The sequence below is a fragment of the Macaca nemestrina genome, chromosome 11 (genome assembly GCF_043159975.1).
Source record: "Macaca nemestrina isolate mMacNem1 chromosome 11, mMacNem.hap1, whole genome shotgun sequence".
In the NCBI taxonomy this organism is placed as follows: domain Eukaryota; kingdom Metazoa; phylum Chordata; class Mammalia; order Primates; family Cercopithecidae; genus Macaca; species Macaca nemestrina.
This window is the reverse complement of record NC_092135.1, coordinates 86,645,438-86,668,552: the sequence shown is the minus strand read 5'-3', so window position 1 is coordinate 86,668,552 and position 23,115 is coordinate 86,645,438. Positions and strand designations below refer to the sequence as shown.

At 35.5% G+C, this 23,115-nt stretch overlaps 1 long non-coding RNA gene across 1 annotated transcript; it reads right to left on the bottom strand.

Annotated features, from left to right (window-relative positions):
* Positions 1-4,341: 4,341 nt before the first annotated feature.
* LOC105468241 (uncharacterized) lies at positions 4,342-18,436 on the bottom strand. The gene is made up of 3 exons (XR_979402.2): positions 18,395-18,436; positions 9,112-9,207; positions 4,342-4,472 (listed from the first exon to the last, which is right to left on the bottom strand). It is a non-coding gene; the product is annotated as an uncharacterized lncRNA (long non-coding RNA).
* Positions 18,437-23,115: the final 4,679 nt, after the last annotated feature.

The following is a 23,115-nucleotide window of genomic DNA, read 5'->3' as shown; positions in this document are numbered from 1 at the left end:
TCTCTGGGAATGTAGATATTATGACACTTGTTTTATTGATAAGCCCACTAATCATTAGAGAGGCCAAACAATTTTACCAGTCATAAAATTAGAAAATGTTAGGAAACAAGATTTAAACCCATATCCTCTGGTTCCAAGTCTAGAGTTTGTTTTTCCTCTTGCTTCATCAAATAAGATCTAGAAATGTATTTTTGACAGCGGACATATGGAGTTTCTAATATATGGTCAGATGATGAAATGAAGTTAGAAGTTCCAGAGATTTATTGAGAGGTAAAACCCTGAACAGAGGAAGCAGGATTGGGCAGGGAGAGTCTCAGACTATAATGCATTTGTAGCAAAGACGTAGCCCAATCTTTTCTCTGGAGCAAAGATTGCTAGTCAGATAACTCTCACACTTTGCAAAAATTGCCAGATCCTACTATCCAAACCATGCCCAATCATTGCCTGGGACTGCTTATAAGTCCTTGGCCTTGGCTCAAAAACTGAGGCAGATCTGGAAGATACTGATAGCTAAAGACTATCAGCCAGCTGCTCTTTTTGCAACTAGATGGCCAGGTTTTTCTGGAAGGCACTGCTACAGTAATTTGTATTCACATATAAATGATGGCGCTAAATAGCAGTACAAAATTTATTGGATGTGGTGGAGAAAGGGACAGGCAGCTAATTTCCAGATTCACACAGATTGTCTCAAGAAAAGAAGTTGGTTCTGAAGGTTATTGAAGTCATGTATGTTTTAAAGTCTTGATTCCAGAAAATCGTGCTTCACTAAAAGTCTACGTAGGCCATATTCCTTTATAAATTTGTCTTCCTTCTCTGAGAAACTAGGTTGGTCTTGTTCAATGATTATTTTTGAGCAATCTTTAGAATATAAGAAAACATTTTCTTATGAATCACATAATTCTATTTTAGTGCCTTGTAAACAAGTTTGTACATAAAACATAAAAATGGGAAATAGCTAGACCCCAAATTTTGTAAATGAAAACATTTATTTAGTAATTAGGCAGTTTATAGAATGTGCAAAATGGCTTAGAAATAAAGTGAACAGAGTCCTGAAAAGCAAGTTCAATTTCAACATTAAGAGAATTAAAACATAAATATATTGGATGTTATTCCAAAGATTGCTAAACAGAAATGATTTATAGATTTATACAGTTAGGTATTAGATAAATCAAATAATTGGTTTGTGATTAGTGGAAATAGTATTATTTAAAATAAAAGAAAACTGTTATTATAGTCCAATATTAATGTAGTATTTATATCATAAAATTGTTTCTGAGTCTCCCACTTGAAAGGCAAAATATTTTGGATCATAATTTTTAATAAAAAATAATGAAGATGGCTATAACTGCACAAAATTATGCTAAAATTGAGTTGTATGTCTATACTGACTTAAAAAGAATATTAATATTGAAATATGATCATAATGACCCACTGGCTGTTAAGTTCAGAAGAAAAAGTTTAAGCTATCATGGAAGATGCAGTATCCTACAATACAAGCAGTTCTCTTTCGCATTTTTAAAAATAAACATATCCTTCCTGAATCATCATTCTCTGACAGAAATCAACTCGGTAATCTCAATATGGCTTAAAAATATTACATACATCATAATTTATACAATAACTCTGAGTTTTAAATACTTGCAATACTGCTTGTTTTTTAAATACTGTGTATTTTCATACTCAGAGTCAAAAAAATAGTTGCCAAAGAGCTAGGCAAATTCTCAGCAGCCATCTGATAGTTGCTCCTCAGTTTCTTTTTACTGAATTTTACAGAATATTACAGAATATTCAGTAAATTCAGTAAATTTACTGAATATTACAAAAGCGTTTAATAATATGTTGCTATAGTGAAATAGGATTAGCCATTTTACTCACATCTGTGGTTGTGTTCGTATCATTTAGAAGTCAAACAAAAGCAGTTCAGTAACCAATCCATTTCCCCAGCTAAAAATCATTGACATATTTTTCACAGCTTCTGAAGAGAATCAAAGTGTTCTCAGCAACATTTATAACAGCTTCTTCCCACTTCCCATCCTCTTTTATCATCTCAAATCGTCACTCTTCCTCCATCTCAACGGATTTTTCAAAACTTTATCTCCATTTTTCTATCTTTCTAATCTTTTATTGTAAAAGTTAACATAGTCAGTCTTCATTAAGATGGAACCCTAAAAATTTTAAGAGGAAGAGAAGGAGAAATACATGCTGGCAATGACAACATTCTCTTTGAGTGGGAAATTCAAAAATACAAGCTAATTAATGTACTTTTTGTTCTGGTTACATTTTGTGAAACATGTCCTAATTTCACAATTTTTGTAAAAGGAATAGACATTGTGGGGAAGAAATTTTAGGAATATCAAACAATTTAGCATATATTGAAAATTAAGTAAATGGCAACTGTATCACTGTAATGTTTTCTTCTGAGCCTCAATAGACTATGAATTTACAAGTCTTTTAATGAAAAAAATCACAATGGCTTAAGAATCATACAAACTTTTAAGAGCATCCCATTCTCCAATAATTCTTGGAATTCTTATTTGCTGTACAAATCCATGTTGGATGTCACTGAGTCCACAGTTGGCATTTGGCCTCCAATGCGCTTTGCCCTGGGGTCACCTCTTGCCGGCCCCTGGTCAACATTCCTAGGGCTCCTGCTGTTTATGCTATGAACACTTTTCCCTATGCATGGACATGATAGCAGCCTACAGTTTATTACCATGGTTATGATGACAAGGTTGTAACACTTTAAAAGACTTCAGTGAATGACTGAGGACAATAAAATCAAACAACAAAAAAGTAACTTCAAATTGAATACTCTTCCAGGATGATGTGATACAAAATGTATAGGAATTTCATAAAATGGAAAACTGTAAACATACATTGTTAAATATATAATGTGCTTATATTATCTATATTAACATCTGCATGTATTAAGCAAATATATTCATTGAAATAAAGATTACAACTTCACTTCCATTGTTAGATGTACATTTACTAAAGTTGGCCATTTAGTAAACCACGAATAAAACTCAATAAATACTCAAAGTAGAAATTATTTAAATCACATATTTTATTCCAAAGACAGGGCTTTTGCAGTGAGTGGGGACATTACTTTTAAAAAAAAATATATATATATATATATATATTATTGGCCAGGTGCAGTGGCTCACACCAGTATTCCCAGAAATTTGGGAGGCCAAGGTGGGCAGATCACGAGGTCAAGAGATCAAGACTGTTGACCTTCCTGGCCAACACGGTGAAACCCCACCTCTACTAAAAATACAAAAATTTTCTGGGCATGGTGGCATGCACCTGTAGTCCCAGCTACTCGGGAGGCTGAGGCAGGAGAAAGGCATGAACCCGGGAGGCTGAGCTTGCAGTGAGTTGAGATCCCACCACTGCACTCCAGCCTGGCAACAGAGAGAGACTCCACCTAAAAAAAGAAAAAAAAATTATTTAAAATTCTTGAATTTTCTGAATGTAAACACAAAGTTCAATTTAATCCCAGGAAATAAAAATTTCACACGAATTTAGAAACATTTTTAAAACACTTGTGATATTTATCCCTCCAAATGCAAAAGGTGCAGAAGGTTTTACAGTGGACTTGTTTGTGCTATATGGTACAAATAATGCAGATGCCATTTTTATTATTACAAAATTTATAGAAGAAAAAATAATTTCCAAATTCTTTGCAAAGACAGTTTAGCACTGACAGAAAAAAACTGAAAGAAAAAGAAAAAACATAGGTCAACCTCATTTATAATTCTCAATGCAGATTTTTATTTCTATCATTATAACAGATTAGCTACACTGAAAAATGCTTCCAAGTCAAAAACAATTAAAGGTGGCTAATATAAAAAAAACCTCTTCAACTGAATCACTAACTTAAATGACAGCAGACTTCTCATTAGAAACCACTCAAGCAAGAAAAGAATTGAGTGAAATATTTAATGTACTAAAAAAAAAAAAAAGCCCATTCACCTGGAATTTGGTATTCTGTGGAATTATCATTCAACAGTAAGGGACAAATGAAGACATTCTCAGATAAAAATAGAAAACTCCTTGCCGGCATACCTGTTTTGCAAGGAGCATTAAAAAAAATTCCTTAGGCACAAGTAAAATGATATAGATCAGAAATCTGGATCCATATGAAGAAAGGAAAAGCATCACAGAAAGAATAAAGGCACAAAATTACTTTTAGAGTTATACGTTATTAGTTATAAATTATTATTAGTTATATTTATATATTTATATTCATTTAAATGTATATTTATATTTAGAGTTATAAATTGTTAGTTATAAATTATTAGAATTGATACTTTTCTAAAAAAAGGAGTTACCACAGGTAAATTGACTGATGTATTGTACCAAACATTAAAGAAGGAAATGATATTAATTCAATTATCCATGATTTCTTCCAGAAAATAGCAGTAGAAGGAACACTTTCTAAGTCATTTGATGAGGCCAGCATTACCCTAAAATAGGTAAAGACCCCCAAATCAGATACAAACATCACAAGTAAAGAAATAAAACCAAAATAACTCACCACATAGTATCAAATCCAGTCCAACAACATATAAAAAGAATTATAACAATAACTGAATGGGATTTATTTGGTGTGCAAGACTAGTTCAACACTTGAAAAAGCAGCAAATATAATCTAACACATCAACAGGCTACTGAAGAAAAATCACACGATCACATCAATTTAACAAAGAAAAACATTTAACACAAATCAGTACCTATTCATTATAAAAATCTATCAGCAAACTAGGAATAAGGGTGACTTCCTAACATTAAAGAATATATACAAAGAGCCAGTGGGTAAAATCATACTTGAGATTGAGCAACTGGAGCTTTCCTTCTAAGACTGGGAACAAGACAAAGATGTCCTCTCTTGTCAGTACTATTCAACTAATACTGGAAGTTCTAGCAGATTGCCATAAGAGAAGAAAAAGAAACAAGCGTATACTGATGGGAAAGGAAGAAATAAATTTGTCTTTCTTTATGGATGGCTGGACTGTCTATGCAGAAAATCTCAAAGAATCTACAAAAGAATTAACAGGACTAATAAGTAAACAGAACAATTTCACAGGCCACAAATTTAATGTTCAAAAGATAATTGCTTTCTTTTATACTAGTCATGAACATGTTTGAAATTTAAAACATATATAACATTTACAATAGCACCAAAAAAAATACTTAAACATAAATACAACCAAATTTTGTAGAAGATATGCATGTAGAACACTAAAAAAATTAATATTAATTAAAATATCAAATAAGAACTAAATAACTACAGGTTGAGCATCTGTAATCCAAAAATTCAAAATTTGAAATACTTCAAAATCTGAAAATTTTCAACTCTGACATGGCACTACAAGTGAAAAATTCCATACATAAGTACTTAACACAAACTATTTTATGAGAAATTATTTAAAACATTGTATAAAATTACCTTTAGGCTACGAGCATAGGGTATATATGAAAGATAAATGAATTTTGTGTTTAGACTTGGATCTCATTCCTAAGATATCTCGCTATGAATATGCAAATATTCCAAAATTCTGAAATATCCAAAATTTGAAAGATTTCTCGTCCTAAGCATTTTAAATAATGAATATTCAGCCTGTAGAAAGATATTCCATGTTCATGAATTGGAAGACCCAATTTGTTAAGATGCTAATTTCTCCCAACTTGATCAATACATTCATCTTGATCTATACAACCAAAAATTTAGCAAACTACATTGTAACTATCAACCAACATTCCAAGGTGTATTTAGAAAGTCAAGAAATCTCAAATAGCCAGCACAGTTCTGTTCCATAAACCAATGGAACAGAACACAAAATTCAGAAATAAAGCCATGCAGTTACAACCATCAGACTTTCTGTAAGGTCAACAAAAACAAGCACTGGGGAAGTGCTTCTATTCTATGAATGGGGCTGGAATAACTGGCTAGCCTTATGCAGAAGAATGAATCTGAACCCTTACCTTCCTTTTCTTTTTTTATTTATTTATGGTTTATATTTTTAAGTTTTGTGGGTACACAGTACGTGTGTGTGTGTGTGTGTGTGTGTACATATGTATGTATGTATATAGCACATGAGAAGTTTTGATACAAGCATGGGATGTGAGATAAGCACATTATGGAGAATGGGGTATTTATCCCCTGAAGCATTCATCCTTTGAAATACGAACAATCCAATTACACTCTAAGTTATTTTTAAAATGTACAATTAAGTTATTATTGACTACAGTCAATAATATAAACTATTTGTTGTGCTATCAAATAGTAGGTCTTATTCATGCTTTCTATTTTTTTGTACCCATTAACCATCTCTGGCTCCTCCCTCCCCATCAGCTCCCCACTACCCTTCCCAGCCTCTAGAAACCATCCTTCTACTCTCTATGTCCATGAGTTCAATTGTTTTGATTTTTAGAGCCCACAAGTAAGTGAGAACATGCAATGTTTCTCTTTCTTTGCCTGGCTTATTTCACTTAATGTAATGACTTCTAGTTCCATCCATGTTGTTACAAATATGGATCTCATTATTTTTTATGGCTGAATAGTACTCATGCTGAAGAGTACTCATTATTTTTTATGGCTCAATAATGCTAATGGCTGAATTACATATATATGTATACCACATTTTCTTTATTCATTCATCTGTTGATGGAAACTTAGGTTGCTTCCAAATCTTAGCTACTATAAACAGGTGCTGAAACAAACATAGGAGTGTAGCTATCTCTTTGATATACTGATTTCCTTGCTTTTGGGTAAATATCCAGCAGTGTTTTTCCTAGATCATATGGCAGCTCAATTTTTAGTTTTTTGAGGAACCTCTAAACTGTTCTTCATATTGGTTGTATTAATCTACATTCCCACCAACGGTGTACAAGGGTTTCCTTTTCTCCACATCCTTGCCAGCATTTGTTATTGCCTGTCTTTTAAATATAAATCATTTTAACTAGGGTGAGATGTCACATTGTAGCTTTGATTTGTATTCATCTGATGATTAATGATGTTGAGCTCCTTTTCATATGCCTGTTTGCCATTTGTATATCTTCCTTTGAGAAAATGTCTATTCAAATCTTTTGCCCATAATTTTAATCAATTATTAGATGTTTTTCCTAATAAACATGTTTGTGCTCCTTATACATTCAGGTTATTAAACCTTTGTCAGATGAGAGTTTGCAAATATTTTCTTCCATTCTGTGGGTTGTCTCTTCACTTGGTTGTTTGTATCCTTTGTTGTGCAGATGCTTTTTAACTTGATGTAATCCCATTTTTCCATTTTTCTTTGGTTGCCTGTGCTCGTAGGGTATTGCTTAATAAATTTTTGCGCAGACAAATGTTCTGGAGATTTCCCCCAATGTTTTCTTGTAGTAGTTTCATAGTTTGTGGTCTTAGATTTTAATCTTTAACCCATTTTGGTATGATTTCTGTATATGATGAGAGATAGGGGTCTAATTTCATACTTCTGCATGTGAATATTCAGTTTCCCCACTGCCATTTATTCTTCAATATTATCTTTCCTCTAGTGTATGGTCTTGGCACTTTTGTTGAAAATGAGATCATTGCAGGTGTGCAGATTTGTTTTGGGATTCTCTATTCTGTTCATTGATCTACATGTTTGTTTTTATGCCAGTACCATGCTGTTTTGGTTACTATAGCTCTGTAGTACATTTTGAAGTAAGGTAATGTGATTCCTCCAGTTTGGATTTTTTGCTTAGAATAGCTTTGGATAGGCTATTCTAGGTCTTTTGTGGTTCCATATAAATCTTAGGATTGTTTTTTCCATTTCTGTGAAGAGTGTCATTGGTTATTTTTATAGGGATTGCATTGAATCTGTAGATTGTTTTGGGTAGTATGGACATTTTAACAATATTAATTATTCTGATACATAAGCATGAAATATTTTTCCATTTTTTGTTGTCCTCTTCAATTTCTTTTATATAATTTTCATTATAGAGATCTTTCACTTCTTTGGTTAATTCCTAGGTATTTAATGTTCTGAGTGGCTATTATAAATGGGATTACGTTTTAAATTGCTTTTACACATTGTTCACATGGACCTTTATCTTTCACCACATATATGACACCACAAACCATAAAAATTCTAAAATAAAATGTAAAAAATACCTTTCTCAATATCAACCTTGGTAAAGAGTTTTTGGCTAAGTCCTCAAAAGTAATTGTAACAAAACCAAAAGTTGACAAATAGGGCCTAACTAAACTAAAGGGCTTCCGCACAGCAAAAGAAAATATCAACAGAGAAAACAGACAGCCTACAGAGTGGTAGAAAATATTGTCAAACTATGCATCCAACAAAGGTCTGATATACAGAATCTGTAAGGAACTTAAACCAACCAACCAACAACAACAACAAAAAACAAATAACCCCATTAAAAACGGGCAAAAAAACATGAACAGAAACTTCTCAAAAGAAGATATAGAAGTGGCTAAAAAAATACTTTAAAAAGTTCATCATCACTAATAGTAAGAGAAATGCAAATCAAAACTACAGTGAGATACTATCTCACCCAAGTCAGAATGGCTACTATTAAAAAGTCAAAAAACAACAGATCCTAGGGCGCTGCATAGAAAAGGGAATGCTTGTACACTGTTGGAGGGAATGTAAATTAGTTCAGCCACTGTGGAAAGCAGTTTGGAGGTTTCTCAAAGAACTTAAAACAGAGCTACCATTCTACCAAGTAATCCCATTACTGGGCATATGCCCAAAGGAATATAAATCATTCTACCAAAAAACACATGCACTTGTATGTTCATGACTGTGTTATTCACAGTAGCAAAGACATGCAATCAACCTAGATGCTCATTAATAGCAGATTGGATAAAGAAAATGTGGTATATATATACTATGGAATATGACACAGTCATAAACAAGAAGAAAATCATGGTGTGAGTGTGTGCGGCCACATGGATACAGTTGGAGAACATAATCTTAAGCAAATTAATCCAGGAACAGAAAACCAAATGCCGCATGATCTCACTTATACGAGTTGAGGATATTTGGACATAAACACAGCAGCAGTAGTTACTGTGGACTAACAGAGCAAGGAGGAGGGGAGCATGGATTTAAAAATTACCTATTCGGTGTTATATTCACTACTGGAATCCATCCTCCAAACCTCAGCATCACATAATTTACCCACGCAACAAACCTGCGCACGTATCCCCTGTATCTAAAATAAAAGTTGAAATAAGACAAAATACATGACAGACCACATGATTTTGTGTAAAAGTGGCTAATTAAGAAAACAAAAAGCAACTTTTACAAGTGTCTGAGTTAAATAAAGTGATCCAGTAAACGTTCTGACAGTTCATAAAAGATAATAAGATAATATTGAATCACATAGACTTCCTTCTTCCCCCACCCATCCATGCTGTCTGAGAGCATTAAAGTAAATCCTAAGATGTTTATACTCTTCTAAAAAATTATGCTTAATCAAGGATACTTACATTTTGGTTAGAAAGAGATAGCTCAAGGTTATGCTAAGTAAAATAGTATATGTGCTACCTGTATGAAAATTACCAAAGGCAGTAAATATAAAATACATTTGCTATCCATCTACTTTTAGTGTCGGATTTAGCACCAATGTGTGCCCTCCATTGGATAAAGTTTTCAGAAAAAAATCCTCAAAAATGCTCTCAAACATTGTACTTTGGCATCGAGGCCTTCTTAATTAGAGGTCTTTAACGCAAAGCAAGGATTTGAGTTCCTTACCCATCATTATTGATAAGAATAAGGTAGCAAAAGGACATCAAAAAGGAAGCAAATTAGAAGATATGCATTCACTCCTTCATACATGCACTTAAAAGTTTAAAGATATCAAATTAATCTATATAAATGACATAGAATTCTATATCATGTTAAAATTTAAATATAATTTTTTGGTGGGTGATCTTTGGTTGACTTAAAAATTTTATATGTAACTAAACATGTCAAGTATAAGCAGAGATATTTTCAACAAGCTCTATTAGATAAAACATATAAACCTATAATTCAATCTATATTGGTACAGGGATAGAGAGATCAAGAGTACAGAATAGAAAGTATATACTTAACCTGTGTAAAAAATAAAACTTTTCATGGGCAATGTATTAGTCCGTTCTCATGTGGCTAATAAAGACACACTCAAGACCGGGTAATTTATAAAGGAAAGAGGTTTAATGGACTCACAGTTCCACATGACTGGGGAGGCCTCACAATCATGGTAGAAGATGAAGGAAGAGCAAAGGAACGTCTTACATGGCACCAGGTGAGAGAGCTTCAGTAGGGGAACTCCCCTTTATAAAACCATAAGATCTCATTAGACTTAATCACTATCATAGAACAGCATGGGAAAGACCTACCCCCATGATTCAGTTACCTCTCACCAGGTTCCTCCCACAACCACCCATGGGAATTATGTGAGCTACAATTTAAGGTGAGATTTGGTACACAGCCAAACTATATCAGATGAAAATAATACTGTATGGACAGTCAAAAAAATTCATGAAAATCTAGAAAATGCATGTGTTGCCTATATCTCTTCTCAACTAAATTTCTCAGAAACTTGGCTCGTAAAATTATCTTCTTTCACTCTTGAATCACCTTGTTTTATTACTCTTGTTTCCTTATCTCCTGCAGCATTTATATCAACATACAAAATCAGTCAAGAATCTCCCATAAACAAAACAAAACACTTCATTTGATTCCAAATTCATGTCTAGCTTATAGTTTCATTCTCTACACAGCAAAATGTACTGAGTTGCTTATAATCACGCTATCCACCTCTATACCTTTCCAGCTCTCATTAACTCAATTCAGTTATGCTTCCATTTCCACCATTCCTCCAAAACTTGTCTTACGTTAACTACCAATCTGCTCTATATCTTCAAATTCAGTCATCATCTTTTAGTCCTTACTGTGTTTGATCTCTCAGCAGCAATTGACAATTGATCATTCCTACTTCTTCAAAACTTTTTTTTATTTGTTTAATTCCACATTCTCTAATGTTTCCCCTATCATGGAGAGTTGTTCTTGACTCCTCTTATTTCCCAGATAGCATCCATCAGCAAATACTCTTTATCAGTGGTCCCTAAACTTTTTGGCACCAGGGACTGGTTTTGTGGAAGACAATTTTTTTTTTTTCAGAGACTGGGGTGAGTGGGATGATTTCAGGATGATACAAGCATATTTCATTTATTGTACACTTTATTGCTATTATTATTACATTGTAAGATAATGAAATAATTATACAACTCATGGTAATGGAGAATCAGTGGGAGCCCTGAGCTTGTTTTCCTGCAACTAGATGGTTCCTTCTGGTGTAAGGGGAGACAATGACAGATCATCAGGCATCAGATTCTCATAAGGAGTGTCCAACATAGATCCCTTATGTGTGCAGTTCACAATAGGGTTTGTGCTCCTATAAGAACCTAATGCTGACCAGGTGTGGTGGCTCACACCTGTAATCCCAGCACTTTGGGAGGTCAAAGTGGGTGGATCACGAAGTCAAGAGATTGAGACCATCCTGGCCAACATGGTGAAACCCCATCTGTACTAAAAATTAGCTGGACATGGTGGCGCATGCCTGTAGTCCCAGCTACTCGGGAGGCTGAGTCAGGAGAATCACTTGAACCTGGTAGGTGGAGGTTGCAATGAGCCCGGATGGTGCCACTGCACTCCAGCCTAGAGACAGACTCTGGGGAAAAAAAAACAAAAAACACAACAACAAAAACCAAACAAACAAATAAACAATAATGCTGTGGCTGATCTGAAAAGAGATGGAGCTCAGGAATTAATGTGAGTAATGGATTGTGACTCTGAATACAGGTGAAGCCTGTTCTCCTACCACTCTCCTACTGCTGAGCAGCCCAGTTCCTAACAGCCCACAGACTGGTAGGGGGGGGGACCCCTGCTCTATATGAACAGTGAACACTGCATCCTTCTATTTTCCTTTTACTCTTACTCAATTCTGCATGCTAAGGACACAACTCCTTTCTAGTTTTATCTTTGAGGGACTCATGGGGGTTCACAACAATTCCTGTTCAGTTTTAACACCCTTTGTTTTGTGGTGTGGCTGCTCTTTTTATTTTTCTGCTCCACGCTCTGCAGTCTTCTTGACCTGGGAAACCAAATCCTAAATAAAAGAAATTACCTATCAGCTTTATTTTTCTCTTTACTTCTCTACCTCTTTGTTCTAAACTTTATTTCTTTCTAGACATTCCACAGAAAACCTGTGTCTAATACTGAGCTAGAGCTAAGCTTTCTAATCAAACCATAGTTGTGTTGCCTTTTGTGAAGGTGATGTTTACTTTTGGGAAATATGTAGTTGGCTAAAGTTTAAACACAACAAATGTCAATTCTCATCATGTTCCCATCTGAGTCCATGCTTTACAGTTTTGGCAAGTATGTGTGGTGGTTTGTGGTTTGAGGTTATGGCTGTCTTGCTGTATCACTGATGAGGTATTTCCCCCTATTTTTCTTTCCTTTCAATGTTTTCAATGAGTTATGAAAGAGAAAAGTGAAGTAAGTTTTTATTTTCTCTCTTTTTTAGTGTGCTTTTTCCTATATATTTTGCTTTGTCTACTGTCATGCACAAATAAACAATTACTTTTTCATCATGCACAAGCCTTCAATAAATATTTTGTGATTCCTACTTAATGAAATTTGCTTTGGTTTCTCTACTGACATGTTAATATTATATATCCTATTTTTATGAGGCATTCATCTTTTTAAATGCCTTTTGTTTCACTTTGGTTTTGATTCGATCAATTCTAGATTTCTGTCTAACAGCATTTTAAATACTTCCTCGTTGATATCAGGAATTAAACAGCCATTAACGTTCTCTCTTCTTTCCTTTCCCAATTCTCTCTTTTTTTTTTTTTTTTTTTTGAGACGGAGTCTCGCTCTGTCACCCAGGCTGGAGTGCAGTGGCCAGATCTCAGCTCACTGCAAGCTCCGCCTCCCGGGTTCCCGCCATTCTCCTGCCTCAGCCTCCCGAGTAGCTGGGACCACAGGCGCCGCCACCTCGCCCGGCTAATTTTTTGTGTTTTTAGTAGAGACGGGGTTTCGCCGTGTTAGCCAGGATGGTCTCAATCTCCTGACCTAGTGATCCGCCCGTCTCGGCCTCCCAAAGTGCTGGGATTACAGGCTTGAGCCACCGCGCCCGGCCCCTTTCCCAATTCTCTATGAAAATTGTAGTTTAGTTAATTTAATTGAGTTTAGTTAATTTGGTATTTTAGAGCTAGAGCATAATTTGCACTTTAAAAAGTAGTAAATAAGTGAATAATTATAAATGTATACTTATGTATGTATATGTAAAGTTTTTGACATTTGTATTGATGCTTGACATATTTGCAATTATCTCTCATCTAACTAGATTTGGTTCTGTCCTTCATTTGTTTAATGTTCATATTTTTCCTTTGTTATGCTATCAATTTTACCATGATCTTTTTTTTGAATTATATATTCAAGCAATTTTATGTCTTTCTGTTGCTTTCCTTATGAAAGAAAATATGTGAAAGTATTTATGTCTTCGGTGACAACTTTGCCGAACAATGCTAAATAGTATTCCTTTCTGTTATCTTCATTCGTGGGGCAGAGAGTCTGAGGCTGGCTTCCTTTTAGTCCCTTACCAGTAGCCAAGCAGTTGTATTTTTGTGAATGAATTGTTGCGTTTTGACGCTTAAAGAACATTCTCGTTGCCTTTGGATTTCAAACATGTTGAATGTATATTGTTTGTAGGCCAGTTTAGTTTTGCCATCATAGTTTTGCAGGGGTTACCTCTTCTACATTGTGATGATATTTTCCCACTGGTTCCTATAACCTTGAAGTTGAAAGAGTACAGGGAAAGTATAATTTACAAACATACGGTGCCATCAAACTTTACCCTAATTCCATTTTGTTCTGTGTTTTACTCATGCAAACTGTGCTTCCCAGAAAACATGATACTGTTACCAGTTCGCTTCTATTTCCCTTCACACCTTTTCTAGATTTGAACTGTATTTCCAGAAGGAATTCTCAGGGCCTATACATTTGTATGAAAATAAACTACATATATGTTATAACTAAACTCCAACAAAAATTTAGTACTTCCTTCAATTATAAATGTAAGTTTTAAATACAGAACAGTAGTAGCATAACTGTGACACTGTCATCAATAGAAAACAGATATATTCCTTAACATTACAAATTTTGCAGATATTTCAAAACAAAACTTACCCTGAGCACTATAATATAGCAGGCAATAGACTTACTGCCAATAATTCTATTTATTCCATTTTTAACAAAGTAAATTATTACATATGACACAATTTTCCTTAAAATTTTAATAAATACATTTAAATGCAATTGCTTTCCTCTGGAGTCCTCAATATGACATTTTATTTTATAAATTTAAAAATTATTACATTGAGACATATATAGGCTCCTTTAGATGGCCAAAGACATCAACTGTACCCCAAAAAGGTAAATAACTTCTGACATAGAGGTAGTGAAGGTAACAAAGACCTATGAAAGAAAAAGGAGGAGGAACTCTGCCTACTTCAAAGTAATTGACTCAAGGAGCAGAGAGAGGGATGATTATGAAGAGCTCAGCTATAGATTTCTTCCAGAAAAGCTGGGAATCATCTCAGCTTAGTAATTTTGTTTAGCTAGTATATGTGGCAATATGTGATATAGGGTAGACTATGAGTGTTTTTCTCTTAGTCCCTCAATTGTCCATTACAATTCTTTGTTTTTATAAGTTGCATTCTTCCCCCATGCCTCCAGTGAAATAGAAAAGAATATGGTGGTTCTCAGACCTCTGGAATCCTGACAGGAAGAGACCCCTTGACAACCCTGGATACTTGAGTCGGCAGGGAGAGCTGCTTAGAAAAGTGGTAGGGGTAGCACTCCAGTCAGTGTGGAGCTCACAGGGTTGGATGCAAGAGGGTGTGTAGTGGAGCACAGCCAGGAAAACCCATCCCCTTAGGCTTGACTGGTTCCCAGAGGGAACTCTCGCCCTAGGGGAACTGTTGGACCTGAACTCTGCAAGGCGGGTCTTGGCCATTAGACAGAGCTGGTCCAACCTGAGCATCCCCTTGTTATATAATTTGAATCTGTGTCCTTGCTCAAGTCTCATGTCAAAGTATAGTCCCCATTGTTGGAGGAGGAGTCTGGTGGGAGGTGATTGGATAATGGGATGGGTTTTCCCCTCACTATTCTCGTGATAATGAGTGAATTCTCATGAGACCTGGTGGTTTAAAAGTCTGTAGAACCTCCTTGAGCTCTCTTCCCTCTGCTCCAGTGATGTAGAACACACCTGCTTTGCCTTCGACTTCTGCCTTGATTTAAGTTTCCTAAGGCTTCCCAGCATGCTTCCTACACAGGTTGTGGAACCATGACACAAGTAAACCTTTTTTCTTTATAAATTACCCAGTCTCAGGTAGTTCTTTATAGCAATGTGAGAACATATTAATACACCTTGGTCTGCTATGCCCTGGGGCCCCAGCCTGACTGCACCTATTTGCAGTGTAGCGACGGGTGCCCTGGAGACCTGACTCATAACTCCCACACTGTTGGACCTGCCTGACAAGTAGAGCTCCAGCAGAGCAGCCCCAACAAACATGCATCAACCCACCTGCTCCCTCTCTACACTGCATCTTCCCCCAGGCCCATGGCCACCCCCTATATCTCCTTGCTGGTGCATGTGTGTGGGAGATAAATCTTGCCTTCCTTGAACCATCATGGCATGTGTATGTATGTACCTTGCCCTGCCACTGCTGGCAGTGTGAGTGCATTCGACCCCCACTTCCTGTCACACTGTCTTTGCACTCAGAGCCTGCTGGGCACAAATCCTGCCAGCCCCAGCCCCACCAGCACCCTACCCCTGTGCAAGGAACAAATCTGGGGCCTGATACCAGTCCCGCAGAGTTAGAGCATGCAGTAGTGGAGTTGGGATCTGAGGCTTGGCCCCCTAAAATCTTTCAGAAACAAAATCAGTCTATTGAATCTACCTTATACCACAATCAAACCCTCAAAGTGATCAAATGGGATAAAAGAAAAAAAGAAAAAACATCAAAATAACAGCAACTTCAAAGACCGAAGGAACATCAGCCCACAAAAATGAGAAAGGACCAGCGCAAGGACTCTGACAACTCAAAAAGTCAGAGTGCCTTATTTCTCCAAATAACCACACTAAGTTTACAGCAAGCGTTCTGAAGTGGGCTGAGAAGCTCAAATGACAGAAATATAATTGAGAATGTGGGTAGAAATGAAGATAATCAAGATGCAGTAGTACGTTGAAACCCAATCCAAGGAAGCGAAGAATGACTTCCTTCAATAATAATGAATGAAACAGTAGCTGACAGACAAAATAGCCAGCATAGAAAATAATGTAACCAAGGTGATAGAGCTAAAAAACACACTATAAGAATTTCATCATGCAATCACAAATATTAACATCAGAGTGGAACAAGCAGATGAAAGAATCTTAGAGCTTGAAGATTGGCTTTCTGAAATAAGACAGACAAGAATAGAAGAATAAGAATGAAAAGGAATGAACAAAACTTCTAAGAAATAAGGGATTATGTAAAGAGACTAATTCTGTAACTCACTGGTGTCCCTGAAAGAGAGGAAGAGAATGAGAGAAACTTGTAAAATTTATTTCAGGATATCATTCATGATAACCTCCCCAACCTAGCTAGAGAGGCCAACATTCACATTCAGGAAATGCAGAGAAACGAAGTCAGATACTTCACAAGAAGATCATCCCCAGGATACATAATCATCAGATTCTCTAAGGTTGAAATGAAGGAAAAATTGTGAAAGGCAGCTAGAGCAAAAGGTCAGGTTACCTACAAATAAAAGTACATCAGACTAATAGTGGGCCTCTCAGCAGAACCCCTACAAACCAGAAGAAATTGGGGGTCAACATACATCATTCTTAAAGAAAAGAAATTCTAGCCAATTTTATATCTGGCCAAACTAAGCTTCATTAGCGAAGCAGAAATAAGATTATTTTCAGACAAGAAAATGCTTAGGGAATTTTTTTACCATAAGAAACCCATCTCACATACTCATAGGCTCAAAATACAGGGATGGAGAAAAACCTACCAAGGCAATAGAAAACAGAAATAAGCAGAGTTTGCAATCCTAATTTCAGACAAAACAGACTTTAAGCCAATGAAGATCAAAAAAGGCAAACAAACATATTACATAGTGGTAAGTGGTTCAATTCAACAAAAGTACATAACTGATTCACAAAGCAAGTCCTTAGAAACCTGCAAAGAGACTTAGACTTCCACACAGTAATAATGGGAGACTTCAACCACCCAACTGACTGTATTAGACAGATCATTAAGACAGAAGATTAACAAAGATATTCAGGACATGAACTAAACTTGGATCAAATGGACCTGATAAACATCTACAGAATTCTTCACACAAAAACAACAGAATATACATTATCCTCATCACCACATGGCACATACTCTAAAATCGACCACATAATTGGACATAAAAACAATCCTTAGCAAATGTGAAAGGACTGAAATCATACCAACCATTCTCTCAGACCACAGTGTAATAAAATTAAAAATCAAGACTAAGAAAATCACTCAAAACCACAAAGTTACATGAAAATGAAATAACCTGCTTCTGAATGATTTTGGGGTAAATAATGAAATTAATGCAGTAATCAATTACTTCTTTGAAATTATTGAGAACAAAGATACAACATACAAGAATATTGGGACACAGACAAAGCAGTATTAAGAGGGAAATTTATAGCATTAAATGTCATATCAAAAAGTTAGGAAGATCTCAATTTCACCATTTAACATCTAAAAGAACTAGAGAACCAAGAGTAAACTAACCACAAATCTAGCAGAAGATAAGAAGTATCCAAAATCAGAGGTAAACTGTAAGGAGATTGAGATATAAAATACCATTCAAAAGATCAATTAATCCGGGAGTTAGGCTTTTTAAAAAATTAATGAAATAGAGCACTAACTAGGCTATTAAAGAAGAAATGAAAAAAAGATGCAAATAAACACAATCAGAAATAACAAAGGGGATATTACCACTGACTCCGGAGAAATACAAATAAACATCAGAGAATATTATGAACCCCTATGTGCACATAAACTAGAAAATCAAGAAAAAAATACATAAATTCCTGGATACAGACACTTTCCAAATACTGAGTCAAGAAGAAACTGAACCCCTGGGCAGATCAATATCGAGCTCCAAAATTGAATGAGTAATAAATAGCCTACCTAGCAAAGAAAGCCCAGGACCAGATGATTCACAGCTGAATTCTACCAGATATAAAAAGAAGAGCTAGTACCATTCCTAGTGAAACTATTCCAAAAAATTGAGGAAGAGAGACTTATCCTTACCTCATTCCATGAGGCCAGCAGTATCATCCTGATACAAAAACCTGGCAGAGACACAACAACAACAAAAAATCAGGCCAATATCCTTAATAAACACAGAAGCAAAAATCCTCAACAAAATACTGTCAAACCAGCTGGGCAATATTTTGCCCAGCTCACACCCATAATTCTAGCACTTTTGGAGGCCAAGGCGAGCAGATCGTCTGAGGTCAGGAGACCGAGATCAGCCTGGCCAACATGGTGAAACCACATCTCTATTAAAAATACAAAAATTAGCCAAGTGTGGTGGTGCACATCTGTAATCCCAGCTATTTGGGAGGCTGAAGCACGAGGCTTGTTTGAACCTGGGAGGCAGAGGTTGCAGTGAGCCGAGATCATGCCTCTGCACTCCAGCCTGGGTGACAGAGCAAGATTCCATTAAAACACACACACACACACACACACACACACACACACGCACACACACACACACACATTATTTTTTCAACAGAATCAGAAAAGACTTTTTAAAAAAGTCAATACCCCTTTATGTTAAAAACTCTCAGTAAAGTAGGTATTGAAGGATCATACCTCAAAATAACAAGAGCCATCAGCTACTATTGTACTGAAAGGGGAAAAGCTGGAGGCATGCCCCTTGAAAACCAGCATAAGACAAGGATGGCCTCTGTCACTATTCCTATGCAATATAGTATTGAAAGTCCTAACTAGGGCAATTAGGCAAGAGAAAGAAATAAAGGGGATCCAAATAGGAAGAGAGAAAGTCAAGCTATCCCTACTTTGAGATGATATGATTATATACCTAGAAAATGTCATAATCTTGGCCCAAAAGGTCCTTAAGCTTATAATCAACTTCAGCAAAGTCTCAGGATACAAAATCAATGTACAAAAATCACTAGCATTCTAATACACCAACAACAGTCAAGATGAGAGTCAAATCAGAAATGCAATCCTAATCACAGTTACCACAAAAAGAATAAAATATCTAGGAATACAAGGAGGTAAAAGGTCTCTACAATAAGAACTACACTGCTCAAAGAAATCAGAGCAGATACAAACAAATGAAAAAGCATTCCATGCTCATGGATAAAAAGAATCAATATAATTAAAATGACCATACTGCCCAGAGGAATTTATAGATTTACTGCCATTTCTATCAAACTACACATGACGTTCTCTACAAAACTAGAAAAAAAAAAACCTACTGTTTTAAAAGTCATATGTAACCAAAAAAGAGCCTGAACACCCAAGCCAACCCCAAGCAAAAGAACAAATCTGGAGGCATCACGCTACCCAACTTCAAACTATACTAACAGGGCTACAGTAATCAAAACAGCATGGTACTGGTACAAAATCAGACATGTAGAGCAATGAAACAGAACAGAGAGCCAAAAGTAAGCCTGCACACCTACAACCATCACATCTGTGACAAAACTGACAAAAACAAGCAATGGGAAAGGATTTCCTCTTCAGTAAATGGTGCGGGGACAACTGGGCCCCTTCGTTACACCATATACAAAACAAAAACAAAAATGAAAACAAAGACAAAGACCTCAAAATGAATGAGAGACTTAAATTGGAAAACCCAAAACTATAAAAACCCTGGAAGGCAAACTAGGTAATACCATTCTGGACATAGAATCAGGCAAAGATTTCATGATGAAAATGCCAAAAACAATTTTAAAAAAGCAAAAATTGACAAATGGGGTCTAATTAAACTAAAGATCTGCACAGCAGAAGAAACTACCATGGCAGGAAATAACATTCTGGACACAGGAATGGGCAAAGGTTTCATGAGGAAGATGCCAAAAGCAATTGCAACAAAAGGAAAAATTAACAAATGGGACCTAATTAAACCAAAGAACTTCTGCACAGCAAGTAAACTATCTATCATCAGAGTAAATAGACAACCTACAGAATGAGACAAAATATTTGCAAACTATGCATCTGACAAAGGCTTAATATTCAGCATCTATAAGGAACTTAAATTTACAAGGAAAAAAGTTCATTAAAAAGGGGGCAAATGACATGAACACTTCAAAAGAAGACATACATGCTGCTAACAAGCATATGAAAAAAGTGTAGCATCACTGATAATTAGAGAAATGCAAATGAAAACTACAATGAGATGCCATCCCACACCTTTCAGAATGACTATTAATAAAAAGTCAAAAAATAACAGATGCTGGTGAAGATGAGGAGAGAAAGGAATGCTTATATACTGTTAGTGGAAGTGTAAATTACTTCAACCCTTGTGGAAAGCAGTGTGGTAATTCCTCAAAGAACCAAAAGAAGAACTACTATTTGACCCAGCAGTCCCATTATTGGGTATATACCCAAAGGAATATAAATCATTTTATTATGAAGACACATACACACTTATGTTCACTGCAGCACTATTCGCAAAAACAAAGACATGGAATCAATCTAAATGTCCATTAATGCTAGACTGGATAAAGAAAATGTGGTACATATATGCCATGGAATACTATGCAGTCTTAAAAAAGAATGAGATAATGTCCTTTGCAGGGACATGGATAGAGTTGGAGGTCATTATCCTTAGCAAACTAAAACAAGAACAGAAAACCAAAAACTGCATATTTTCACTTACAAGTGAGAGCTACATTATGAGAACACATGGACACATAGAGGGAAAGAACAGACACTGGGGCCTCCTTGAGGGTGGAGAGTGGGAATAAGGAGAAGATCAAGAAAAATAACTAATTGGTACTAGGCTTAATACCTGGGTAATGAAATAATCTGTACCAAAAAACCCCATTACATGAGTTTACCTATGTAACAAATCTGCACATGTACACCTGAACTTAAGTTTTTTACAAAAGAAAATAATATGGTGGTTCCAGATTAGATAATGTTAACATGAAACACACCAATGAATTATTAAAATCATTTTAAATCATTGCTGTTTTCGAAGCACAGAAAGTTTTATAGTTAATCATTGTAACGATGAGATATTTTTTATGATGCATTCAGTTGTTTTATACTTAGGAAAATATTGCTCTTACATCAAGAACAGACGCAAATTTGCAACTATCTTCTTCTAGACCTTTTATCATTGTGTTTTATATTTTTGTTGGTCATTTTTATTTTACATTGAATGGTTAAGAAATTGAGTACTTATCTGAAGTGTGGCGTGAACTGATGATCTAGTCTATTTTTGATAAATAGCCAAATTTTTGACACTTTGCCAGAGCCATAAATCTTTTTTTCCCTTAATGACTCATTGTATCATGTATGTTATCTGATATATTTCAAGATGTAGAACAGTGTGGAGTAAACTCTCAAATATGTTTGCATTAGTGAATAATGTCTTCATTCAAAAAATAACTGTGTTGCTAGTAAATCTACTCAGTAACGAGGATTCCCTGGCTTCTTGTGAGAATACCATCACAAAGACTATAGAAAGTAGTATGAAAATCTCACATTTGATACTGTGTCAGTTACATTCCCTAGGAAGGAGATACTAAGACATATTTAAAAGTGAAAGAGCTTTCATTGTGGAAAAGTACTGGGAAAGATAAAGAAAGAGGGATCAGGAATAGGCAGGGAAAGCCTTCTGGCCATGACATAGTTCTGAAACCTGTGAAATGAGAGAGAGAAGGAAGGAGGAGAAAGCAGGAAGGGCCTCAGACTACAGTGGGAAAAGTCGTAGCCAAATGTGGAGGTCTAGGGCAAAGCTATACCGAAATAGAGCTCTCACCATGCTCTTTCATTCTCTGTTTCATGGTCTGTGTGGTTTCAAGGAAAAGCATGGCTTCACCTTGAGAGCTCAAGTAGGTAATGAAAGTACCTACAGCTAAATATTATCAACGTTACACCCAATGACAAGTTCAATCTTAAAGGGAGGTCTATGTGGCACAACTTTATGACTGCCACAGATACCATTGACAAGCCAAGGGAAAGCAAGGAGCAGAAGAGACCCTCTATAATATGTACTGTTTTTAGGAAGTGAATAGAAAAATTGCAAAGCAAAGAAGATCAATAATCTTCACTATTGGACACCATTTTGATGTTATATATTAAGTCCTATTATTACATTTAAAAAACTTGACCCAAGTTTCCACCTAGTTTACACTTTAGCTGCCATGTGAGAAACCAAGTAGGCATAGAATGGAGGAAGCTGCAATTTTATGTTTAGAGTACACCAACAAATGTCAGTCAATTTTTGTTTTAAAGTAATAGCAATTTCAAACAAAAATGTCATATGGATGGTAATATTTCAATTTTTAAAAAATTATTAAGATGTTTTATGGTCAAGTTGTGGTTGATCTTGGAGTATGTTCCACCTGCAGATGAGAAGGAGGTATATATTGTGGTTGATGGGTGGACTATTCTGTAGACATCTATTAGATCTAATTGGTAAAGTGTTGAACTTAAGTTTGGAAATTCTTTGTTAGTTTTCTGCCTCAATTATCTGTCTAATGCTGTCAGTGGGGTGTTACCAAGAAGATTTCTCAAAACTACACAAGTACAGGAAAATTAAACAACTTGCTTCTAAATATCTTTTGTGTAAACAATGAAATCAAGGCATAAATTAAAAAAATTCTTTGAAATAAATGAAAACAGACACAACATAGCAGAATCTTTGGGATGCAGCAAATGCAGTGTTAAGGGGAAAGTATACAGCACTAAATGCCTCCATCAAAAAGTTAGAAAGATCTCAAATTAATGACCTAACATCACACTTAGAGGAACTAGAAAAAGAA